Raw genomic sequence first — 25,659 nt, 5'->3', positions numbered from 1 at the left:
GGATTGTAAACTAAGCGGCTGTAGGGTATGTTAATTTTCGAATTGAATTGACGTACTTCATATTTGAATGTGATACTTGTGAGAAATTAATTCACCTTTACTACGAGTTGCCTTAGGTATTGCGTATGGTAGTATAAAAACACAACAGAATCCATATTTTCATCTGTTATCTGATTTTTAGGATTTAGAAGGGTCATGCAGATTGATGTCCGCGCGGTTAGCCTAGTGGCTTTGCGCTTCGCAACCATATGCCTGGGGAAGGAGTGTCCCAGGTTCGATTCTCGTTGTAGACGTGAGGAATTTGAGGATCTTCCTCAGGCATAGCCAAGTTAGCTGGTCTTGGGCGCGGTCAGTAGGGTTTTTTCCACCAGTTTATCTGGCGTTTTTCATCCCGCAAACAGGCAAACCGGCCCCGTGAACATACGCCTCTACAGTCAAAAATATATCCCCCCCCCCCAGCGGCAGACCAGGCGACGGGTCGGTTGGGAGTAGTACTAACAAGAAGTCGCATCTAAGTAACACGCGGACCCTGCATAGGAAGCGGGAATAACGCGTAGAAGAAGAAGAAGATGCAGATGGATGTGCAAGGAAGGAGGAAGCGTGGGCGGCCAAAGAAGAGATGGAGGGAGCTGGTAGAAGAGGACTTGAGGATGAAGAACTTGGATGAGGTGTCAGCCCAAGACAGGAGGATGTGGAGGAGACTCATCATCAACAGTGTCCCCACTTAAGTGGGAGAAGCTGCAGAAGAAGAAGAAGAAGATGATGATGTCCCACTTAAGTGGGAGAAGCTGCAGAAGAAGAAGAAGATGTGATTTTTAGGATTTCACAAACCTGACTCATAACGAAAGTTATCTAGATCGTACAATTGCATTTTTGACTGCAGATCGAAATCGTTCCTTCGTAGAATCTTTAATTTTTTTTTCTGTCCATACTGAATAAAGATATTCAAAATAAAGATTCATTCGGAATAAAGATAAAATATCAAACTTTAGTGCTATGACATTACAGTCTGTAAAAACGAGAGCCTTTCTTACAAATTGCCTTTGTGTTGCACTATTTGAAAGAAACACAATATCCATTAAAATGTTTTTTTTTGCCTTCTTAGTATTGATGAAGTACCGTAATTGCTATCGAAGTAAACATATAATAACAAAGCATCAAATTGTAGTAACTTAAATGTTACGTTAAAATATCATAAATTTATTGAATTCTGCAAAAAATTAAGAAGATATATATTAATTAGTTGCATCCATATACTATTACTTTGAATACAGTCAAATCCTAATTATTTTCTAAATATTTCTTATATTTTGGTTTTGAATTTCATACACCCTTTTTATGTTACGTTACAATATGATATAGATCAAGAATTGGAGAACTTTTATGTTTGATTGGCGGTAGTATTCATTCAATCCAATACCCTTGGAGGGTAATGGATGGCAATGCTGTAGCCAATGAAGTTCTAACTGAGGCTCGGCTATTGCTGTTACCCTCCTGCCATGATCAGAGCTTTAATTGCTCAATAACACCTTATCCCTACACTGTCCTCTACAGATAACGGGGAAGATGAAAAGCATTCTTGCTTCGCCCCTTTAAGCCAGTCCTTATAAGGACTATAAGGACTTTTATGTTTTATCAAATCTTTGTTAACACCTTTGTTCTTTATAAGATGTTAACACCTCTGTTCTTGTTAACACCTTTGTTCTTTATAAGATAGGTTCTTGGTTTCTTCGAAGGGGTTCCAGCCCAGGCAATTGCCAACAAAAGAGCCCGTATCGTGACGGCGCTATTTTTGAAATATGTCTAACATTGTTGATATTTTCATATGAGTCCTTATTCCATGATCTACATTTCAGAAAAGAAAAAAAAAACAGAACGAATCCCAGTATAGTTAAAACAGTAACGATCTCTAAATATACATATGTAAGATCCTACCTTTTATGTCCCTTCCTCTAAGAAATATTCGCATCGCGTGGGTGTCTACACTGCGACCAAGCTTCTTGGCCGTACATGGTAAGCGCCGGTAAGCCACCCATAAATGCAAACTGTAATGTTCCCGTATGCTAATTCAGCCAAATAACACGATTTGCGGTGAAGGTAGTTGATGGGTAGGAAGAGAAGCGTCAATAGAAACATGATTGATGACGGAATTTTAAACATTATTCCCAACTTAGGTATGCATTCAGCTCACAATTGAGTTCAGGTGTCCTTCGGAAATCTAGCACGCACCGCCAGAAACTCTCTTGGTGACGGGATCTATTCATGGATCAAAGATCCCACTTAACGAACCACCTTTTCTGAGTTGCGGGCACAAAAGAGTTCGGAGAATAACAAGCTTGTCCAGGAACTGTAATATAAAGTTCGAGCGTGTTTGATACATAGTACATCGTCCTTTATTGTCTCAACCTGATCCTATTGATAGAATATCTATGGTGTCGGTGATAATAGCGATCGTTATTGCAAATAGAAAAAAAAAATTCTGTTAGATACTTAGCTAATGCTTTATATGATGCGATACGTAAGATTCAAAGGCTGTGATTGGTCTACTGAGAAGTGGAAGAGCAGTCGTTGCATATGACTATTAATTGTGGTACATCGTATTAAACAAACTAGTCACTAATCATGCTATATATAATAGCATGTTGTATATCAGGGTTTCTCAAACTTTGTTCCGCAGAACACTAGTGTTCTGTGAAATTTTCACAAATCGAAATCTTTCAACAATCGGGAAAGAGAATACTACCGTTTATGACCGATCATAAAAATTGCCTGCAAGCCGATTACAACAATGGGCGGGGTGTTCTCAAAACTGAACGAAATAGCATCTGTGTTGCAAACGTCAGTGACTAATCAGCAAGGAAGTATAAAAAATTTTTTCCACTGAAATTGGAGATCAAGGTAGTCTGTATCCGGTTCTCAAATCTATTAATACTGAATACTTTCTTCGCATGTTCGTATTGCAGTGTGCAGTGCTTGTTCTGAAACCGGAGTGCCGTGATTTTTTTAAAAGTAATAGGAATACAGATTTAAATTCTAATATGAATAAAAGACACGGGGCTTTGTTTAATTTTGGTATTAAAAAGTCTCTTATTGAAGGTGTTTGTGACGGAACAGATATGAGTCATCCACCTCAAGCCTACAAAGCGATCTCCAGGATGTACAAAAGGAAGGGAAAACTACCAGCACACAGGAGAAAAAGTCTGCATTCACTCGTAAGTACTTATAATAATATTATAAATATATCTGGTGATTAGAATAGGATATGTCAATGAAAATCAGCACAAATTAATTTAATGATGGTTTATTGAAGCTTTAATTAAATCGATTAAACGAAAATCTAATAGATGTTTAATTAATTATAAATTAATAATTAATTAGCAATTATTAATTAATAATAAAAATCAGCTAAATTACCAATTAATTATTAATTAATGCACTACAAAATAACCAAGGTGTTCCATGAAAATTTCAGGATTTGTGAAGTGTTCAGGCGTAAAAAAAAAAGTTTGAGAAACCCTGCTATATATACAGGGTGTCCCAAAATTCACGCAAGAAGTAATTTTGATAGAAAACACAGGTTTTTAATTAAAAATTGTAATTTCTTATTGATTCATAAAGTATACAGTATAGGGTTATGCATGGAATAGCATTTCGGGTAAATGGCCTCCATGGCTTTGTTGGCACATACGCACTCTTTTGTCGAAATTTTCCATGACCGTTTTGCATAAATGTGGCTGAATTTCGTTGATACAGCGCTCAATTTCCTCCTTCAAGGCGTGGGTGGTCGTAGGCTTATTGGCATAAACCTTAGACTTCAAAAAACCCCAAAGATAAAAGTCCAACGGCGTTAAGTCACATGATCTGGGCGGCCAATTCTGATCACCAAAACGGGAAATTACACGACCAGGAAATGACTCATGCAGTAATTGAATTGTTTCTCGGGCTGTATGGCATGTGGCGCCATCTTGTTGAAACTACATGTCGTCCACATCCATATCTTGCAATTTAGGCACACACACACACACAAAAAAAAAAAACTGGATTATCATGTCGCGATAGCGAGCACCATTAACTGTTATTGCCTTACCAGCCGCATTTTCGAAAAAGAACGGACCGATGATGCCTTCAGCCCAAAATCCGCACCAAACAGTGACACGTTGTGGATGCATTTGTTTCTCAACAATCACTCGTGGATTTTCTAAACCCCAAATGCGACAATTTTGTCGATTAACGAAGCCATCAAGATGAAAATGAGCCTCATCGCTGAAGATGATTTTGTTCGAAAAATAAGCATCCACTTGTTGTTGTTCCATAATCCATTCAACGAACTCTCTTCGCTGTGTGTGGTCATTTTTAATAACCCTGAACTGTCAGCTGTCACGCTGTCTTTTTTTTTTCCCGTTGGCAACACTTTACCGCACGAATGGCGCTAAATTTAAATCTTGCGTGAATTTTGGGACACCCTGTAATAGTGCAGTGAAGTGCGCAGTCGCAATAGCTAAGTAACGATCGTCTGCAATTTAATATCAAATGGTATTCTATTAATTCAATGACTTCCAAATTTCTTAGTTAAAAATATTAATCTTATAATGTAATATTAGTCTTGTAATTAAATCATTCTAATTATAAGATCAATAATACTTTCAACAATAAAGTAATCAAGTAAGTAGATTAAAGCACAAATTACTTTTTTGTTTTTAGTACGTGGAAAAAATGACTGAGCATTAGTCGGTCGGCAAGATGAGAGAATTAAAAGCATTACAAAAGAAGATAAATCATAAATGAAGTAAAGGTAAAACTTCGATGTAAATAAATCAAAACTTTCAGATAATAAATGAAGAACGTTTATCTGTGATAGTTAAACAAAATGTTCTTAGTATAATTGGATATAAGAACAAAATAGCAGTCACAGGAGCTCTTCAATGTGAGGTGTAACCTAACAGTTAATCCTCGAGCTCTCTTCGTGTGGTAAACAAAGTTATAAAAGCTAAACATACCAATATTAATCCCTTATCCCAAAACATTTCTAGCTTGGAAAAGGATGGAAACAAGAGTGAGATCGAGCCTTCACCCTGGGGAGATCGCAGACGGATTTTATTCGTTGCTGTTACTGGTTGGAATGGATGTTTATATATCTGATAGTCGTTTAATGATAACGGTATTTTAAAGCTATAGCTTATAGAGATTTTTATATCCTTTCGTCTCCTTTAATGATAGAACATATTCTTCGTTCATCTCTCTCTCTCTCTCTCTCTCTCTCTCTCTCTCTCTCTTTCTTCTTCGAATCGGAAACAAGGAATACAACTGTTGGGCACACCCGAGTAGTAGCAACTACTCGAATTCCTATTAAGTAAATAATTTTTTTTTTTTAACCGAGCAAAACTTTTTTATATAATCCTAACCACACGCACGCCCGTGCGCACGCACACAAAAGAGTCTTTGAGAGCAATCAAGGAGAAGAAAATATATCCACATCGACATCCTTATGAAAGAAAGAGGTCAGAAGCTACAGACTAATTTCTGTAGTTGTTTAAAGTAAAATTAGTACAAACCATGGACAACCGAGAATCAATCTATGAACCGTAACGATTATAGGTTATATTATTTTTCTTCTGGTCAAATTGTGCCACTAACAACGTTGAATTATTAGAGAGAAAAATTAGCTAACAACTGGAAATCTCGTGAAAAAGAAGTCAATAGTTTCCGATTTTTTTTTTTTTTTTTTTTTTTTTTTTGCGTGATCGTTCATCTGTCTTAGAGACAATTCAATGACCTTCCATTTTCTTTCATTTTAAGTAGTTTAATTTATCTAGATTTTAATAATTGTTAGTAATGAGTTTTTATAAAGGTAAATACACAAAGATGAAAATAATCACCTATTTTGAATAATATGGCAAATGTAAGACTAATCACAACTCAGTGAAATCATTTGGGCTTATTTTAATTGCGATTCTTAATTTAACAGAGTGCCATGTTAATGCAAATAACTAAAAGAAATGATACTTGTTATGCTACTAAAATACTCCACGAAGTACTTACTCAATAGTAAAGTTACCTTAGTTAAAATTGGCCAATGAAACATTATTATTTTACTGTGCTTAAATTTTAAATATCACCTACCTGTGCGCAAATAATTAAAATTCATAAAACACTGATTTGCTTTTTTGTTCTATTAGAACTTGACAATAATATGTTGGATAAAAGCAAATCAGTGTTTTATGTAGTCGCATAACAACCTCCAACTCCCCGGCATATGGCTCATGGAATCCAGAATTCAACAGCAAGACTGGGATTCTCACCTTTACATAAGGCTTACTACCTAAAACTATCAGCCCAAAAAGAGCGAGCTGAGACTTAAAAAAAGATGACAAATTAACAGAATTTGATAAAAAGAAAACGTATCATGTCTTCATTTAGGTTAAAATTCGTTTCAATTATTTATTTTTTTTTATACAATTATATTTGATTATTTATACAGGATTTTATATATACATTAATGTCAATGAAGTATTAATAAAACTCATCATTCTATTATATATAATTTATCGAACTCTTAGTTGAGAATATTTTGTAACACAGTTTAAAATGAATAAAATATACTTTTTTACAACAGTAATAATTGAAATGAATTTTAAAATAAATGAAGACATAATGTTTTTTTTTCTTCGAAAAAATATATTCATTTTTTAAAAGATTCGGCGTCTACTATTACGTATATCGATTTCCATCATTTAAGAGGTAATCCTGTAACTTTTATGATGTTGATAGAACGATAAGTAATTAATATTATCCTTTGAATTTTCTTTTGTCTCGAACAAATCGGTATTACATTTATTACAATATTTTATTGCATTTCCAATAGCTGGCTTAGTAATTCTACCAGTTTAAAATAATGAACGAATTGTAGTGTATATTGATAATATCGGAAATATATGGGCTTGTTGCCAACTCGTCTTTCTTGTAAATGATCTGTTGACATCTGCTAAGACAATATACGATTTCTGGGTGATTTATACTCGAATGACAATCCGATATCGTAGACTGTTTCCTAGTTCATCACTTTGACAAGTGATAGATAACCTTGAACAAGCATTGCTCCTCGTAAACAAAATTCCTGCAGTTTCACTATCGAGTTTCTCATTCCAAGTAAACTGTCTTATGTATACTTATCTAACACATCCCTTCCAATATTGGAATTTGTTTCGTCTGAAACTATAGTAGTTCAAGCAGTTTCTGAGAATTCGGTCCTTCGTGAGGTAAAATGAGAAGGAAGTTTACTTATAAAAGGAGAAGGAGTATATAATGCACACGATGATCGTTATAGGAAGAAATGTGGGAGTAACTACAGTAATATGAGATACTTCAATGATGAAGCTACGATTTAATAGATACAACGGTAATGATTAGAATATTAGAAAATTTTCGACTCTCCTCCCTGGAGAGCCGAAACAAAGCCCAACAGAGAAAACTCATCTACCATAAAATTTAAATAATACAAACTACATTATATTTGATAAATAGCATGCATTATTATCTATTTCGTATTATCGCCAATAACATGGGTTATATTTGAATATATTATCCAACTCGGGTTAATGTGCAGCATTAGTACTGGAAACTGTAGTAAATAAAATAGAGTTAGTAAGACCATATTTAGCCCAAATATTTATTTAGCCCATATTTAGTGTTTTGGAACCTGGGTAGCAGACAATATCCACCCTTAACCAATCACGATAGCTGGCCAAGACTACCACGGTTTTATTTGGCGTCCAGAGAAGAGAGTAAGTACAGCAACCAGCTGTGGCCATTTTATGATCCCTAACACTAATGTTATATATTCTTGTCTGAAATAGTGTGAGTTCTATGGCTGATTTTCTTGCGTTTTCGGATTAAAAGCTCGCGTTTCCGGGAAAGAAACTCTGTTTGCCCTTGCCAGAGATCGACTAACTCGGGAGCCTGTAGAAGGAAGGCTTATAAATAGTTCTTCTAGACGGCCACTCGAATCGAACTTAGAACAGTCTTTTTCTTCGATCTGCCTAGCGCTATGGAGGCAAACGCAAATTCCACAGGACTACACAGGTCTGGAAACAAAAGTAATTTAAATACCAAGAGATGTAATAAATACCCATCATTATTTTATATTAAATAAACCAAAACACTTTATTACAAACCTGTAGCATAAAAATCCTGAATGTTATTTTAACTCTGTCCGAGAGCTCTTATCTTCGTTAGTGATTTTTATTTCAACTTTTGTTGTCCTGATAGTCGCTGTTTCGAAATAATGGAGCTCAGCAGGAATCACACAGAAGTTGGGAATATTCGACAGCTCATGATGAAGCGTATATATTTTCGCAATAATGACTTTATATTTAAAAAATATACAAGTAAAACATTTTGGGGGCATTTATTGTTCTTTTTAATAATATTCTTTGTCACACCGATACCTTTTTAGGCTCTTTTATTCAGTAATTTAGCATTATTGGCATCATAACAAAAATTGCATAAGACAATATTACAGTATGATATAATGAAAAAATTATACTTCGACTTTCGTGTGTAAGTATTACTCGAAATGTGTCAGCGGGATAAACTATCCTGTCAGTCACATTCGGTGAATGATTAAGCTCTTCCTGTTAAAGTGTCAACATAATACAGATTGGCAAGAAACTATAAATATTTGAATTCGAAAGAGGCTTCTGATGATCATACGAAGAAAGAATGCCATTTTTCGGCATCACAAAACCTGCAATTATCACTTTAATAAGATGTGCATGTAGGAAGGGGATTTTTACCTGCTGAAGGATAATAGACAGTCTCGCTGATGCGCTTAAGACAATCTATAGATATGTAAATCCTTGTCTCCATATTAGGCCGCTTTAAATTTATCATAATCTAAGCTGCTGCATATTTTGTTTTTCACTGCTACTTCACTGCGAGTTGTATTATTGGGATAAAAAGCATTTTTTAAATTAAATGCTTAAAAACTTTAAAAGATATATATACACACTCATGAAGGCAAAACATTATAATCACACAGCAAATGTTTCGGCCAACCAGCTACGATTGGAAGGAAATTGCAGGTGGTGGTGGCTGTATCTTGGTAAGGGGATTGTTATAATGGACATCACCGGGTCCTCTCATAACCCACCTTAAGTTCTGATTTTGACCTGGGGATTGTTTAGGACCAGTTAATTTAATTTATTCCCTACACGGTTGCAATGTAGATGGATTTGGACTCTTCCACCAAGACAACACCCAGAAGGCTCGCTTTGTACAAGCATAGTTCGAATAACATATTCTGACATCCCGTGTATTTTCTGGATGCCTAATTCGATTGATTTGAATCCCATCTGGCATTTATGGAATCATGTGGAATGCAACATCCACCGGTCGACGTCAGTACCTCGCTCGGTCGCTGCCCTCCCCGTTATTCTTTCTAGTGTGTTCAGAATATCTCAAGACAACTTTCGTGGTCTAGTGGAGTCAATGCCAAGGTGGGTGTAAGCAGTTATCTCGACCACAAGAAGTCCAATACCCTCTACATAGGTGTTCACAATGTTTTCGCTTATGATTGTATTATTGGAAGTTTCATGTGAAAAATTGATTGTCTTGGTTCCTACCAGAATCCTTACACTAGGGTTATTGTTCAAAAAAGCCAAATAATTATTTTTGCGAGGAACCATGAATCACTAAAACTTTTAGTCTAATAGTTTTAAATTATTTAAAATTTAGGCTCTGATGGCATTTCTTAAAATTGGAATAACGTTAACTGGAACTCAATTAATCTCTAGAATTTAAGTCCCAATTCTTCTCTGAGAATAATTTATTGTTTATTGTTAAAGTTATGCCTTACACTTGAAATATCAAACTCATAAATAGAAAGCTGCATTATTAACATGGACTTCCCAAAGAAATAAAATAACCAATTTATAATAAATAAAGATAAGAAGAAGCAAAATGTGGTGGAGAGCAAGAGTTAGTACTTTTACATAAGTACTGTTTTCTGAATATTTAGTAATCTGCCTTCTTTCAATTATACATTTTGCTAAAGTTCTTTTTTCCGCTTCTTGCTGGGACTGTTCCTATTTTGATCTTTAATTTATTCCAAAGGGGGAATAGAGATGTCTCGTCGGAAGATTCAGGGCGTCGATAATTAGATTTCTGTCAGGAACAGGTGATGTTCATTACAAACTCTCAACTACCTATTGTTAAACAGTATAGTTCATAAGCTGGTGTGAAGAAATCCCCATAAGGAATTGCCAAAATGGGCTGCTGAAAATATGGGATTCTTAATTGGATGTGTGATTGAAATTCACTGCTATAAATTTTAGAATATTTTTTTCCTCATTTTCAGTTTTTATACTATAGATGGCGCTGCACATAAACACGCGTCTTCGTTGTCTAAAAAATCTTTACATGTTTTTTTGGAACTTGTTAAGGAATAATGAATGGGGAAAAATTTTTTTTTTTTTTTTTCAGCCCACTCAAATTTACTTCAAAGAAATTTTTATTTCTTTGAAGTAAGTAAATTTGAGTGTGTTGAAAAGAGATTATGCTTGAAAGCTTTAAAAAACACCTCTTCTAGGTAAGAAGTGTGAAGTATCTGGTCAGAAACGTTTTTTTTTTTTTGGAACTTTATAAAGAGTTTTCAACGGAAGGTAAGTTATCCGATCTCATACGGAGATAGCAGGTCATACGAACACACGCCATTTATAGACAAAAATACTATTAGTGTTGGGCGATAGATGGCTTTGTGTGTCGTTGGATGATTAAGTAGGAGAGACAGTGTGTGATGAAGAGTGCTCTCTCATGATGAATTCTTGGATGTATCACATAATAATAGTAATAGCAGTAAAAGTACTCCTGGCTGTATGCAGTAATTCTTGTTCAATGCAGCTATGGAGGAGGGATCTTTTGTGAGCGTGACTAGGTTGAAAACCACAGACTTTCGTGATGGCATAGTATGTAAAAAAACAGAGTTTGTTTTTTTACATACTATGGGGAAGATATCTCTGAGACTGATTGCACAGAACTATATAATCATCGGAGTTAGAAACATGCTTCAGTACATCCATTCCACAATGCCAAAGCCTCAGTGAAGACTAGACCGAGCAGTCTGCCATTTTTAATTCCAATAGGTAGCGTGAAGAGATGCTTCCAAATATTCTAATGGATGTCATTTGGAAACTATTAGTAGTTTCCTTGAAAAAATTCTTTATCGGATGTGTCTGATTAGCGATCGTGTATATCACATACTAAAATTCGATGGGGATCATTCTTATTATTTAAAAAGACATTCATTTTGCTTTATTTGTTTAGTTCCAGGACTTACAGATGATCATCCGTATTAAAGTATAAATGTATATCATTTTGGATAAATTTATATCACTGTTCCACATTATATATTGGTTTCCAGGATTAATGTAGCTATTATTAATTCAAGTGAAAGTGGATTTATCTCTGATTAACATGAATGAATTGTGAATCATGCTAATGGTGATGTAGAGTTCTTTCCAATATATGCTGAACAGTAACTTTCTTTTATTTAAATTGAAACCAAACCTTATTAAATAGACACTACTTGCCGTATTTATTTTGAAATGTCTTTAATAATCTTTAAATATACCTCTTTAATATCAATAATATCGAAAGTATAAATAAGAGATGAAAGAAACAGCGACAAAGATGATTCTTTCAATTTTTTTGTTCGGTGATAAATATGGAGAATTCACTGACTTCTTCATCTTTCTTTATTTTTAATTAAAATGAAACTATTGGCGATAGACATGACTCGGTTTTATCGTATAAAGTGGATTATTTGAGTGTTTAAAGATTTTAATTATCTGCATCTGGTTTATTTTCAAATGTGAATAAAAAGTGCGACGTATGAGATTGATGATGAATGTAAAGAACTGCGCAGTCTATTTTGTTTTGGTAACCATGGAGTGACTTTTTAAATATTCTCGCAGAACATATTTCCATCTTGGGATTAAATAAATCAAAACTTTAATACTAAATAAAAGATGAGCAGTGAACGAAGCACGCAAACCTGATGCACAATTTATTAATTTTTTTATGACGTATAATACTGTTACAAAAATGAGACTGCTGTGACACTCTCCATAAGTATTTTGTTTGCTTTCACAACTTTGCTTCCACAAGTTTTCGACGTGTATTAAATAAGAGCGTGGTGAAAAGTAATGTCTCCTGTTTTTAGGAATCATTAATTAACTTTTCGTGAGTTGGAGTGACATAATAAAAATGAACGGTAATTGGAGTAGAGATTTCAATGAAACAAAAAACAGCACTTTCCTTCAATTTTATATTTTCGTTTTAGGCTGTTGTTTCTCGACGTAATCACCTTTGCAATTTACACACTTTGGCAACGTTCAGCCAGTTTCTTGAGTATACATAAGAGAAGAAAGTGACATGTTAACTGAACAGGATTTTTATGTTACAGTGCTAATACAGTTTCATCCAAGTTATCCTGTTAAGATTAGGACTTCCCAATGTTCCTTCAGCTTTAGGATGTAACCAAATCTAAACTGTGTGACAGGTAGCTCCAGAGATGCTGCATGTCTGGAAGAACTCTTCGAGCAAACATAACTTATAGTAAGCATAAATTCGGAATGCACTGCCCCCATTCGTGTTTACGCTGGCAGGTTAGGTTAGGATTGTGATCTCCAAGATGCAAATCTTGGACCCCACGATGGAAATCTTGTCAAACACCAGTCAATTCTGATGTCTACACACTTGTATCAAAAACTAGCTTTCATTCGCGCATGAATGTCAGTCGACATCAATTTCTGCAGTCAGAAACTTAATATATACATGCCTTTCATTTCAGTTATATCGACTGACGTATATACTCGAATATACTGTAACTCGCACTTTTTTCCCTAAAATTAAAGTTAAAAAATGGCGGTGCGAGATATATGCGGGATTTTCGGAAACTAGTTCTCAGGAAAAAACTGAAAATGGGTACGACTTACCAAGAATCTCTTATTCGCTATCGCTATTTCCAGCCTCGAGAGCGGTTTTCTTGTCATCTACCCAAACAGCGTCATCTTCTATCCCATTCTTTCAAGCAAAACTAACCAGTAATTTACAAGACTTGAGATACGTAATGAACAATACTTCACAAATGACTAATGAGAAGTGAAATCAGAGCTCCAAACGGATAGCAATGGTAGGCCAGTAGAGAAGCTATGAAGACGTGCATATGACTGATGCGACCCCGAGACTCAGCGCCAAAGGCAAGCCGCCAACTGTTGAGTTCAAATGCTGATTCTCTTCACCCGACTTCCAAAATATCTGAAACAGCCATAACAACATTCACTATGTATTTCTTAGTTTTAACACGTTCACGTCGGAATAGTGTTTCGCCCGTTTATCGTTCCGACGGAATTCTCATTACTGTTTATATGCCGCTTCCAGGCCTCGCGGACGGGCTTAACTGAGTGATCCAAAGTATCTGCTTGTTTCGGTATACCTCTTCGCATCGGGCTGAATCTCTCTCTCTCTCTCTCTCTCTCTCTCTCACACACACACACACACACACACACACACACACACACACACACACACACACACACACACACACACACACACACACACACACACACACACACACACACACACACACACACACACACACACACACACACTATATGGCATATTAGTTTCAATTCTCCGGTAAAATTTTATTTGAAGTTAGCTTTCATGATCTGTCTTAATGAAAAGTTCAAATGCAATCAAACAAGCTTATTTCATTCAGATGTTAGGACAACTGTTTTTAGTTAGATACTGTGTTTGGCTGGACAACATACGGTTTTGCTTGAGTCTATACAGCATGGTTTCTGTGAGAGGGAACATGTGATTCATTAGTTAATGCCGTTTTTATCCCAGTTGTCTCTAGTTGGATTATTCGTTGATATATATATGACACTGACTGGAAATGTCTCTGTACCTTATTCAGTGATATCATAAACTACTGTACTTGTTTTTCTTGTGGCTGTTGTGCAGAGCGTGTTGTTTACCGCATGGAACGAGTTACTATCACCCCGACATGAACGGGTTTAAACTTTTTTTCGAGGTATATGCGAAACTTTTTCATTTCTTTTTTTTTTTGTAAAGTAAAATTAGGGGTGAGAATTCTATTCGAGTAGACCGTTTTCACAACTATAACTCACTTCTGGGATTTCATACCAGAATGTAGGCGAAGACAAATGATAGTTCAGTTCACCCCACAGCATGGATTTGTTTCACAAAAAAATCACTAATTTCAGCCCACTCTCATAAAGTGCTGATTAACTTCTGTTTATTCTCCCATTTTTATTTGGGTGTTTTTTTATCGATATCAGTCCCACACACAAGAAATTGCAGAACCCACACCACAATAGTGACGTGTAAGCAAAAAGTAAAGAGAGGAGGAAATTACTGATATTTTGTCTTGAAATCTTATACGGTTGGCCGGATTCAGGATAATTACTGAGGTATCTTGGTATGAGGATAGTTTTCATGGATGCCACTGAATCCTCGTATATCTATTGAATTCACTTTGACTGCTTCAGGGTTGTTCCGGTTCAGGTATTTCTCTACATGGTGACAATGTGGGATCTAGACTCTTCAAGCAAAACAATAACCGTGTCACGAGGCTAGCCTTCTGAAGGCTAGCCTCGTGACACGGGTATTGTTTTGCTTGAAGGAGCAAATACAAGCATTCCACATTTGCCCGCCTAATGCTCCTAATTTGAATCCTGTCTGACATTTATGGGATCATAGGGGGGGGGAACGCACCTTCCTCTGGGACATTATTCTGTCTAGTTGGTCCGGAATACCTCCAGACACCTCACCTTCTGTGGTCTAGTGGAGTTGATACCGAGACAGATGCGAACATTGTTCTCAGCCAAAGGAGGGGCAACACGCTACGAGGCAGGTGAGCATAATGTTTTGGCTCTTGAATATAAATAAGTTTTCTTAGAAATGGTGATTAAATTTTACTTTTTATCGAAAATATTAGTATTAGAATTATTTATAATTCTTTGTAGTCAGAAGACTCATCGCGGAAGGTCAAACACTTAAAGACCACAAAATCTTGTCTTGAAAACAGCATATTTCGAGTATTCCACTTACTCTGGCAATACATTCCCTTCGTTCACCATTCTACATGCCAAAAAATTTTCTTTTATCTTCCATATTAGATTCTACTGACCTTGTTACATTTTCCAGGAATGGCTTCCTTTCTCCAATCACATGTTGCCCTGTGCAATCCCCCTGTATCCATTTGACAGGCTCCTTTCACCAACTTATATGTCTCAATCATATCACATTTTTTCCTCCTATCGGCCCAGCTCTGCAGACCGCAATCCCTTAATCTGTTCTCATACTCAGCATTCCAGTCCTGATAGTCTTAATCTTGCCTTTACGCTATCTTTAATGTTTCCAAAAATTAAAAGGACAAAATGAATCGTGTGTGTTTGTAATCATAACATGATACTTAGAAATTTCCAGAATAAGTTAATCTCCAATATTGACCACAAAAGACATCAAGAATCCTGTGCCAAATGGCAAACAACCTCTCTCTCTCTCTCTAGATCTGCTTCTTTTTAACCATAGTAGTTTGGAAAATTAAGAAAATAAAAATCTAATCTTCTTAAAAAATTCAGTTAAGATAGGATGGAAGTATTTGGACAAGACGAACTGTAGAAATAAAAGTAGAAAAATATAATAATACGGTAAACGGAAGGCAAAAATGAAATAAAAAATAATTATTCTGGTCAGAACACAGAAATATAAATTGATAGAAAGAAGAAAAACTTGTATCAGAAATCTTGTACTCCATTTTATGTCTTCAGTAAGCATATAATCAGAGTTGGTTGAGATCCAGAGGATAAATTTGTTTTCTTTATATTCTATATGATCCAGTTACTTCACTGCGTTCTCTAAATCTTAATATTTGTTTGCATATAAAGGAAAACATTGCATCAGAAGCATTGCAGCCATTTTATACCTAGTGAAGGTAAATAATTTTTCCTTCTTTCTCTCTTTCCTCTTTTGTTTATCTCTGCTCCAAGAATGTCTTAGATCCAATCACGTATATGAATAAACAGTAGCGGCTAGAAAGAGATTTTCTTGCTAATTTTAGCAGACTTTATTTCCTTCTCTTAATCTTCTAATGACTTTCCTCTGTAGGGTTCGTATCCCACGTAGCAGCAGCAATGAAAGCAGAATACACCACTGTGATAATTAGTATCGTGCTTAATCCATCCATCACCAGTCTCCAACAGCGGCAGTATTCACACTTGACGCTAGCTCTTCGCTCTAATTATTTCAGTGGGTGTTCTCTCACTAAGTGTTATTCGAAGTGCGAGCTAGAATGCCTTCACAACTGTACTTCTCTGTCTATCGAACGGGTGCGGTGAATCTAAATGAGAAATACAACACCTGTGGACTTGGCTGGTCAGCCATTGTGTCTACGTAGGAGGTCTCTATAGGATGTCAGAGGGAATAATTGGGATAAGCGAAATTCATTAGTCACGCCTAAAGTTAAATGTGTGTTATCCAAATAGCTTTTCGCCTGTTCCTAGGGTGTACATTATGCTGTTAATTGGGAGGGCTGACCTGGGTTGCTAATTTGTAATGTCTATCCTTTAATAGTAAACCGATTAATTCAAAAACGTAATCTGCTAATTGGTAAAATCAATTTATTTATTTATTTTTCGCCTACTAATGGTTAAGTGACTGGATTGGCTTTATTTATTCTGATTAGTTAAACAGTTAACAACCACGTGGAATCATAGTCGTTAGATGGGGCGATTACAAAACTGCGGTTTCCATGGTCTGAGTAGCAGAAAAAGCAACACTCGGTGACTATTGTCATCATCTCTGTTGATTATTGTTTTTCATGTCAGTCCTATCCAATATACTGGATATGCAAGTTTTTTGAACAAATTGGAACATTGCATATTTTAGCGTCGTTGGGTCTCTTAAGGTTACTTAATTCCAGAATCTTTCTCTCGCACAAACGGGTGAAAGCCATTCTATCATTTATGAGCATCCATATCCATAGTGTGTTGAAATACACAACCTGTTTATTGTAGAATAAAGATGCTATCCGTTCTGGTAGTTTAGCATGCATATATCGACAATTATACTTAAAAGTTGTGAGACCATGATCAGGGAATTTAGGACATGTATCCTAAAGCCTGGTTTGTCGAGTGGATAGCGTATCCGCTTTCCAGCCAAAAGGCTGCGGGTTCGAATCCCGCCGTGGGCGTGAATGTTCGTGATTGTCTGTGGAAATACCAGTGGTGGTCGGAGGTAGATGGCGTTAGTGTAGTTGCGGTCAGTTGGTGATTGAGTGGTGGAAGCAGAGCTGTAGAGCAGATGCCCTCCCTCGATGAGGGAGGGCATCTACTTGGACTCGCTGGAGGTGCCAAATAATAATAATAATAATAATAATGTCTGTGCCTCTTTTGGCTGAATAATACTGCAGATTTAAAAAGATACACAGTAAAGATTGATTAACGATGTCATATATTAGACAGTAAGAAAATAAAACAAATAAATGATGGGAGTCAATCATAAAAAGTTGCGTTTTGTAACAAGATTTTAATAGTATAATCGTTCATTATCATAACCAGTTTCGAAAACTGTTAGAATTTATTAAAACCTTATCGATATTCTAAAAATGTCATGCTCGACTTATTAGTGGCAAGCGGACTGCGTTTAATAATTGGAACAGGAACCAGCCCTCCCTCCTTCTATGCATCTTCTGGATGACCTTTATTGAGGGCTTATCAGCGCGAGCTCTTTCAGATTATTTATTTTATATAAATTGTCCTGTCTCGTCAAGTGTCATCTCCATCCAGGAGGCGGACTGTTATGGATCTCAGATAGAGATCCATACAGTGCAGGAGAAAGATAAGATGATGAGGCTCTAATCTCTTCCATCTTGCAGTACCCATGTCTGTAGATGTTCTATTTTGAAAAACCTGAGTTTCCGGTAGAAAAACCCATCTACCTCCGTATGAGACTAGTTAACCTACCATTTGATTGAAAACACTCAATAAAGTTCTTTCGTTATAGATTGGATTCGAACCTGGTTTTACCAACAAAAGAGGTCGCGTATACCAACTGAGCCTCTATGAAAAACTAATTACATCCAACTATCAATATTTATATTAACTTAAATTTAAGGAAATCAATAAATTTATTACTAAAATATAGAACTCAAAGGCTTTAATTTTGCATCTCTTTCTTTTGTATTAAAATTAAAAGAAAAAAAAGAAAGTAAAAAATCTTTCTTTTAATCAAGTTTGTTAGCCTTATAAGGTGTTATTGAGCTATTAAAGCTCTGATCATGGCAGAAGGGTAACAGCAACTCAGTTAGAACTTCATTGGCTACAGCATTGCCATCCATTACTCTCCAAGGTATTGAATTGAATGAATCAATCACCCCACGTCTCACCAAGTTTGTTAGCCATTGCCATTATTCGAAGTATCAGCCTACTGTATGTAAGAAAGAGATAAGTGCAAACAGATAAAGCAGACTAGTTACAATAACCTCCATTGTAATATCTTATAAAAGTAAGATATTACAATGGAGGTTATTATGGATCCATCCATATTTTATTGCCAAATGTTAAAAAACACAACAGGTTTTTCGAAATTTACAAGAGAGCTTATGAGAATATTAACCCTCGACAACGAAGCCTTGATATGCACTACTTAAAAGACAAAAGCCCTTCTGTTCGCCTTTTATTAGTGCTTCAAACGGGAGTGCTAATATATTGAACAGTATTTTTACTTTCTCTCTCTCTCTCTCTCTCTCTCTCTCTAGATTTCTGCCGAATCTCTGATGAGAACCAATAGTTCGAAACAGCTGTCAGTTAATGAAACCTAAATTAAACACTAATAAAAGGTGAACATGCGGGCTCCTGGGCAGAACTTGTGTGTTTTAAGTAGTGCATATCAAGGCAACTCCAAAGCCGAAGACTAATATCTTCAAAAGCTCTCTGGTATATTTCGAAACTTAAAAAAAAAAAAATTCATTTTAATATTTGGTGATAAAATATAGATGGGATCCATAATATCCTCCATTATAATATCAATACATTTATTTTCAGTACATAATATAATTTAATAATTAATATAATAAAATAAAATATGATAGCATCAGAACTTGCTTTTAATATACATACAGTATAATACAATATAAGAATAATAAATATAATATACTATTACTTAAAAATATTACTTAAATATAAAGAGCCAATAGTATTCATTTCGGATATAAACATTATTTAAATTAAGGGGATATTAAATCCCACATTGTTTTAAAACCGAATTAGAAACTCAAAGATTGGAATCAGAGAGTTTCATGCTGAATATAGTATAGTCAACTATAAAAATATCAGCGACTACTAGCGTGAGCTAATACATGTAGTCCAAGTACGTAGTACAAACGGCTTTAAAACAATGTGGGATTTAATATCCCCTTAATTTAAATAATATAATATATATTTTTTAATTAAAAAAAAATTAAATATTAAATTAGAAATTTACTAAAATATAAGTGTACTATTATTTGCATAAAAATTTAGTTTTGTAATCAATTATATTGATAAACTATATAAATTACTATATATAACATCACAATCCACAGAACGGATATAAACAATTTACATTGCAGGCTTTTGACTCAATCCATTTCTCGTTAACGTGCTTTTGTAAAAATGTATTTATTTATTTCTATTTTTTTATCTTTATCTTTATTTTATTTATTTATAACTGTTTAAAAAATTCTGTTCGAATTTCTGTTCATTCAACTAGCGATTATGGAAAAAATGGCAAAGATTCTAGCCTCGTGGAGATTAAACATCAAAATAATTAAAACATTTCGTATCTACACAAGTGATTCAAAGAAAAAAATTCCAAAACTTTATGCCTGAAGTTAAAACATTTAACTAGTTCCAGACGATTCCTGAAATTTAAAGAACCTTGATGGCTTCCACAATTTAAAATTGATTGAAGTTTCCGATAATTGAGACACATGCTGAAGGCAGTGTTCCGAGATAAATGCTTTCGTTTAGCTTAGAAAAAATCGGACTATTTTGGAAACACATGTCCCATTTTAAATGAGAAAAAAAGGCTAGTCACTTTAAGAGGTGAAAGCCCAAATCCAACTCTGTGTTTGGTGGCCGAGTTAGAGAGGGGAAAAAAAAAGGAAACTTTCGATAGGCCCATAAATCTTTCTTTTAATCAAGTTTGTTAGCCATTGCCATTAGTCGAAATGCCAGCCTACTGTATGTAAGAAAGAGATAAGTGCATACAGATAAAGTAGACTAGTTACCGTCTTTCTTTATCTTAACTCAGTTTCTCGATTGCACAAAGTGAGAAAAATTACTTACAAAGAAACCACGTTCCAGCCAAGAGTCCCATCGCGATTTGAAGTAATAGTTGCAACGTACACTTGACGATGTGTAGAATAGAGTAAATGAATCGCACGAACATTTAACCTCCGAAGTGTGAATAGAGGCAAGAGAAAGGTGTATCATATTTCTGGTCTCCAGAGAACGCGCAACTCATCTTGCAATGTCCGTTGTGGGTATTGTTGACTCAATTCAGGCAACGATGTGTTGCTTCACTAGGATGCCCTTTTATTGTCTCAGTTGGAAGAAGAGATCCGTTTGATTGATATTTCAAAGGAATTATCTGAGTTAGTTACTTATTTCTGTCTATATTTTCATTAGGTTTGATGAACAGTAAACGTAATATTTTTCTTTGTAAAGAACTCGTAGTTGTCGTGTGTAATAGAGAGAATAGAACAAATAGCAGCACTTTATCTTTTTTAATGATAGTCCATGACTTGAAGACTGTTTAACGTTAACTGTTATCCAATTTACCGTTTCGCATGATGTAACATGTTTACTGAAAAACTAATTCAAGTAAGAAATAAACGAAGACTTTAAAGATAGAAGACGATTTGGTTTGTGTTCGTTCGTCCTTTTATTTTGCAGTCAGGATGCCAATAAATCATTTACAATAGTAGAGTCTCAAGCCAACAACTTTCTCCCTGAAAAAAAAAAAAAAAAAAAAAAAATTCTGGTTGCTGCGTTTGGAATTTCTGTCTCCCATCGATTGTTGCGATAAAGATGAAAAATACATTTTTGTTTGACATTTCGAAAATCTTTTATTCGTGCATGTTCTAGCTTTTCATAATGCACGTCTAATAAGTTTGTTTTCGGCGTGCCTAACAATGATGGGCGAGTGTTAAGAATTTGTGTGAGGCTCGCTATTCTTTATGAAGATATTACCATTCTTATTCTAAAAAAACAACAACAAAAACTTTTAGCTGATAAATCAGAACAAGAAAGAATTTTGGACGGTAATTTAACTCAATAAATAATTTTATTTTTTAATAGAGAATTGAATTATTGCATAATCTGTCGTGCAGTGTATTTTCATCAATTGAGATTTGTGTGGGGGGAAACATTCTCCTTCTGCCAATTTTTCCTGTTCTTTTCTTTCTAATTATTGTTCCCATCTATAGGAAAAGGAGCAATCCAAGCTTTGCGTGTTTTAAAGACGTCATTTAATAATATAAGGGGATTAAACAGAAGCTTCAGGAATTCTCATAATGACATGAAACCACTGGGGTGTTAAAGTATGTTATTTTACGTTTTCCCAGTGGAAAATGCAGGGTGTAGGTGGTGCGGTGCGATGTCTCGTGGGATGACGTAATGGTGTGTCTTAAAAGTTATGCGAGTCAATTTAGCTGCTGTCGCTAAGAGGCAACATCTTTACTCTGCTAAAGCAGGAAAATCCCTCGAAGCGGGAGACACGTTTCACCTCACAAGAGCGTCACTTACGTTTTATATCTGCCGCACTAAGGCACGCCAGCGCTAAGGAATGGTAAGAGGTTGCTCGTGACATTAATTTCCCCCCCCTCGTACGCAAGATGACTTAAACGTGCGGGCCTTTAAAAGTGGAACGGTGATTTGAGTCCGGTGGTTACGCAATTTATTGTCCTCGGGGTTGCGCTGTTCGTTTAAGGTAAAGAGGTGCGGGAATCCGAGCATGAATAAGACATCCTACATCTTAGCAACACGAGAGAATTAAGACCCGTACTGGATGTTCGGATGAATTATTTAGATAAAATGCAAGCTTTCGAGATTGTCTTGAGAATGTTTACCAAACTTCCCACTGGATGAAGTACAAGTTAATAATTAACCTTTTCTGTTTTACGTCCAAAATAGTTCGAAAGGGTTAACGAGGTTAACCTTTAATAACCGTTCTATGCGTCACATCGGAACCCATTTCGTAGAGACAGAGCTTGGAAAGGTTGCGCATATGCCTTTGTTTTATAAAAGCAACATAATTAGCAAATTTGTTGCGAAGCATCTTTTTATTTGAAGGTGTGAGTTAGCCAGTCTCATAAGAGGGTTCCAGGGATTTTCCTCCGGAAACAGATATCATTAACACCTTGTTTTATCTATTATTGTTTTTTCTATTATTTATCTATTATTTTATTAGGAATCTATATAGCAAAGATGAGGATTATAATAGAAGGAAGATGTCAAATTTGGTTATGCTATGAGGAAATTGGACAATATTAGTTGTCTCCTAGCTTTTGCTTGGACTTACCGGAGACAATGGATAATTCGATAATATTTATGCTAAAGTAAGTGGAATTTCTGATAAAGGGAAAAATAAATTTTTTTCTGAAATATACTGCGAGTGACCATTGAGATACACTATGATCATTCATGAAATTACTCTTTTTCTTTCTCATAAACATTTGATATCCATTTTAAAATTGTATAAAAGTGGAGTAGATCCATAGATTGATGCCAAACGCTTGTATGAAGGGGAGGCAATTCAACTGGATAATGGGGCGATGGCGTGACCTGAGGGACTTAGAGGTAGCGTGATGGTCACTACCAGGCGTGCTAATAAATGTATCACAGAAACTTCGGTGCCTGAGCATTCACGCACACAAGTACCTACAGTGTGTTTTGTTGAGAATCGTGTTCAAAACCACAAAGCGTCCTGCTAACTGAAGTCCAGTGAGCCAGGGAGTCATTGCTAATGTGAGAGGCCAACAGAAGGTTACAAGAATCGCACAATCTAACCAACAGGCCACGAATAGTCAAATCTCATCGCAATAGGACATTCATCTGCAAGAGAGCATATTGGGATTCAATGCGTCTTGTAAAAGACGATCTTATTGAGTTTCGCTCCTGAGTAAATGAGATGAATGAAATGTAATGAGAAAATGTCGCCTTGTTTTTCCGAGGCCAAACACGACTACAGTATCATACATTAATGAATTTATCTCATCGTGTCAAGTGCTAACACTATAAGCTGAAGGTGATGGTAACGCAGAATTTCTTTTTCTTCGAACATTAGGTTTTCTCCACCAGCAGGACAACCAGCTGGTTTCCTTTATGCTAATAGTTGAGCCCCTGGTAAACGAAGTATAGTGCACCATGTGACAAGCAAACAAATCGTTTGGGAATGGAGAAAATACTTTTACATTTCGCAGTCAGGCAAACCGGTCAGAAGAACAACTGCAAGTTACATACCAAAATATATTTATGGGGATAAAACCATAGGTGTGGATTCTATGGGCCAAGAGCTCCACTGATTAATGAATGAAGTACTTAAGAAATAACGCTTTGTCCGTATTTGAAATAAATCTAACTACCTCTAATAGAAGCTCCTAAAAATTGTGCCTCTTAAGATATCTTTCGTAATTTCAAATTTGGAGAATCTCAAAAAAAAAGAAAAAAAAAGTAGTAAATTTTTATGCAAGTGTACCACAAATATGAAGAACTGAGAACCAAGTTGGCCCCTACAAGAAAGTTTATTCGATACTAATTCTTGAAATATAAATAATATTTAAAAATTATTTTGTACTTAAAAAGTATCAAAATATAAAATTCACGATTTATTCTTAAGTTAATATATAACGTACAGAATATTCAGTTCAATAAAAACCGTTTTATCATTTATTACAGATTTATAATTCATTTTATGATAAAGCCACAATTCTATATCTGCAAATATGTCGATTCTAGTCACTGGCCCGAGGCCTTTTCTAACGTTTTTATTATTTATTATTATTTTTCAGCTGATTTCGTAGTTAGTCGAGCTTTCATGGAGTCCAAATATCGACTTAAATCGACTTTTTAAAACAAATTGAGATTCGGTTAATTTTAAAATTTGGCGCTATAAATAGTCTATATTTAGGCATTACAATTGTTGATGTTTGCAGAATTGTCTACTCATACCTTTCATTAACAAGAAAAACGAAAAACCAAACCAAATCATAAAGATTATAGGGGAAAAGGTTAATTTCTAAATGATTAGACAAGAGAGATATTAAAAAAAAAATGACCTTTTACATTAGTGAAGTATTTCCAGTAGGGTCATAACTTTTACGTTCACAGACATAATTTCAAATACAACGAACATCAGCCATCTTTTATTATTATTATTATTTTACTGTATATATATATATATATAATTTGTGAGTTCAACAAATTATTATATATATACAGTATATATATTATTCAATTGACATCATCTGCTATAACTTTCATATGAATTTATTTCTGGCATAATGTTATCATTATCTACGTGATATTTCATTTCAGTTTGGCCAAAAGACATTTATAACTAATTCAAGTATGAGAGGCCCATCAAGGGAGTTTTATAGTGAGAATTGTTTATTATCTGACTTCGATGTTGTATAACTTTGCTTATTTGTATAAGACTGAGAATACTCATACTAAACCCCAATTAAATTAATTTCACATTTTTTATTCAATATAAAAATATTCCAAAGAAATTCTGCTCAAAATATTTAGATTTATTATTTTTTTTCAAAATTACAATCACCATTTGAGATCATCTTAATGGATATTAAAAGAATTCACATGAATAAACCGGCAGCTTATCTTGCGCATAAAACGTCTGTTTTAGGAATCTATATCTCTACGCGTAACAATAGAGTGCGAAAGAAAAAGTGAATAGAATATGATATAAAAAATTTACGCAAATTCCAAATCCAAGTAATTTTCTTTAATATATCAAATACATATTATAAAGAATTGTTCATGGTAATAATATTTAAATAAATATAAAGATGGACAAAAACAGACGACAAATGAAAGAACGCAAAAGAACGATATGTGTGATAAGTTAAATTGATTTTTGTGATTTAAATTTTGCTACAGTAAAATTCCGTTTCAGTAAATTAAAATTTGAATTATTTTTTTTAATTCAAAAATTATATTTTTAAATTAAAAATCGCATTTCAAATAAATTAAAAGTATTATTAAATAATTAAATTAAAAATATCCTTTTTAAGGAATATTTAAATAGTATTTGTGATAATCACAGGTGACTGGCATCTTATTCCCAGAATTGAACAATCATTTTTTGAACTATTCATTTGGATTTATTAGTTATGCATTGGCTATTAAATTGGCTATTGGCTACTATTGGCTATATATAAAAGTAAATGGAAGATCCTAATAGGCAGATGGATTCCTCCTTAGATAATTGGATTTGCTATCAATCAAGCCTAAATGGTACCTCTGTCTGAAACACCTGATCAAGTCTAGGCTGGTTCTACTTTACTAGGTG

Source organism: Typopeltis vanoorti, chromosome 23, assembly GCF_054136105.1.
Source record: "Typopeltis vanoorti isolate ZY-2024b chromosome 23, IOZ_Tvanoo_1.0, whole genome shotgun sequence".
Lineage (NCBI taxonomy): Eukaryota > Metazoa > Arthropoda > Arachnida > Uropygi > Thelyphonidae > Typopeltis > Typopeltis vanoorti.
This window is presented reverse-complemented; position numbering follows the sequence as displayed.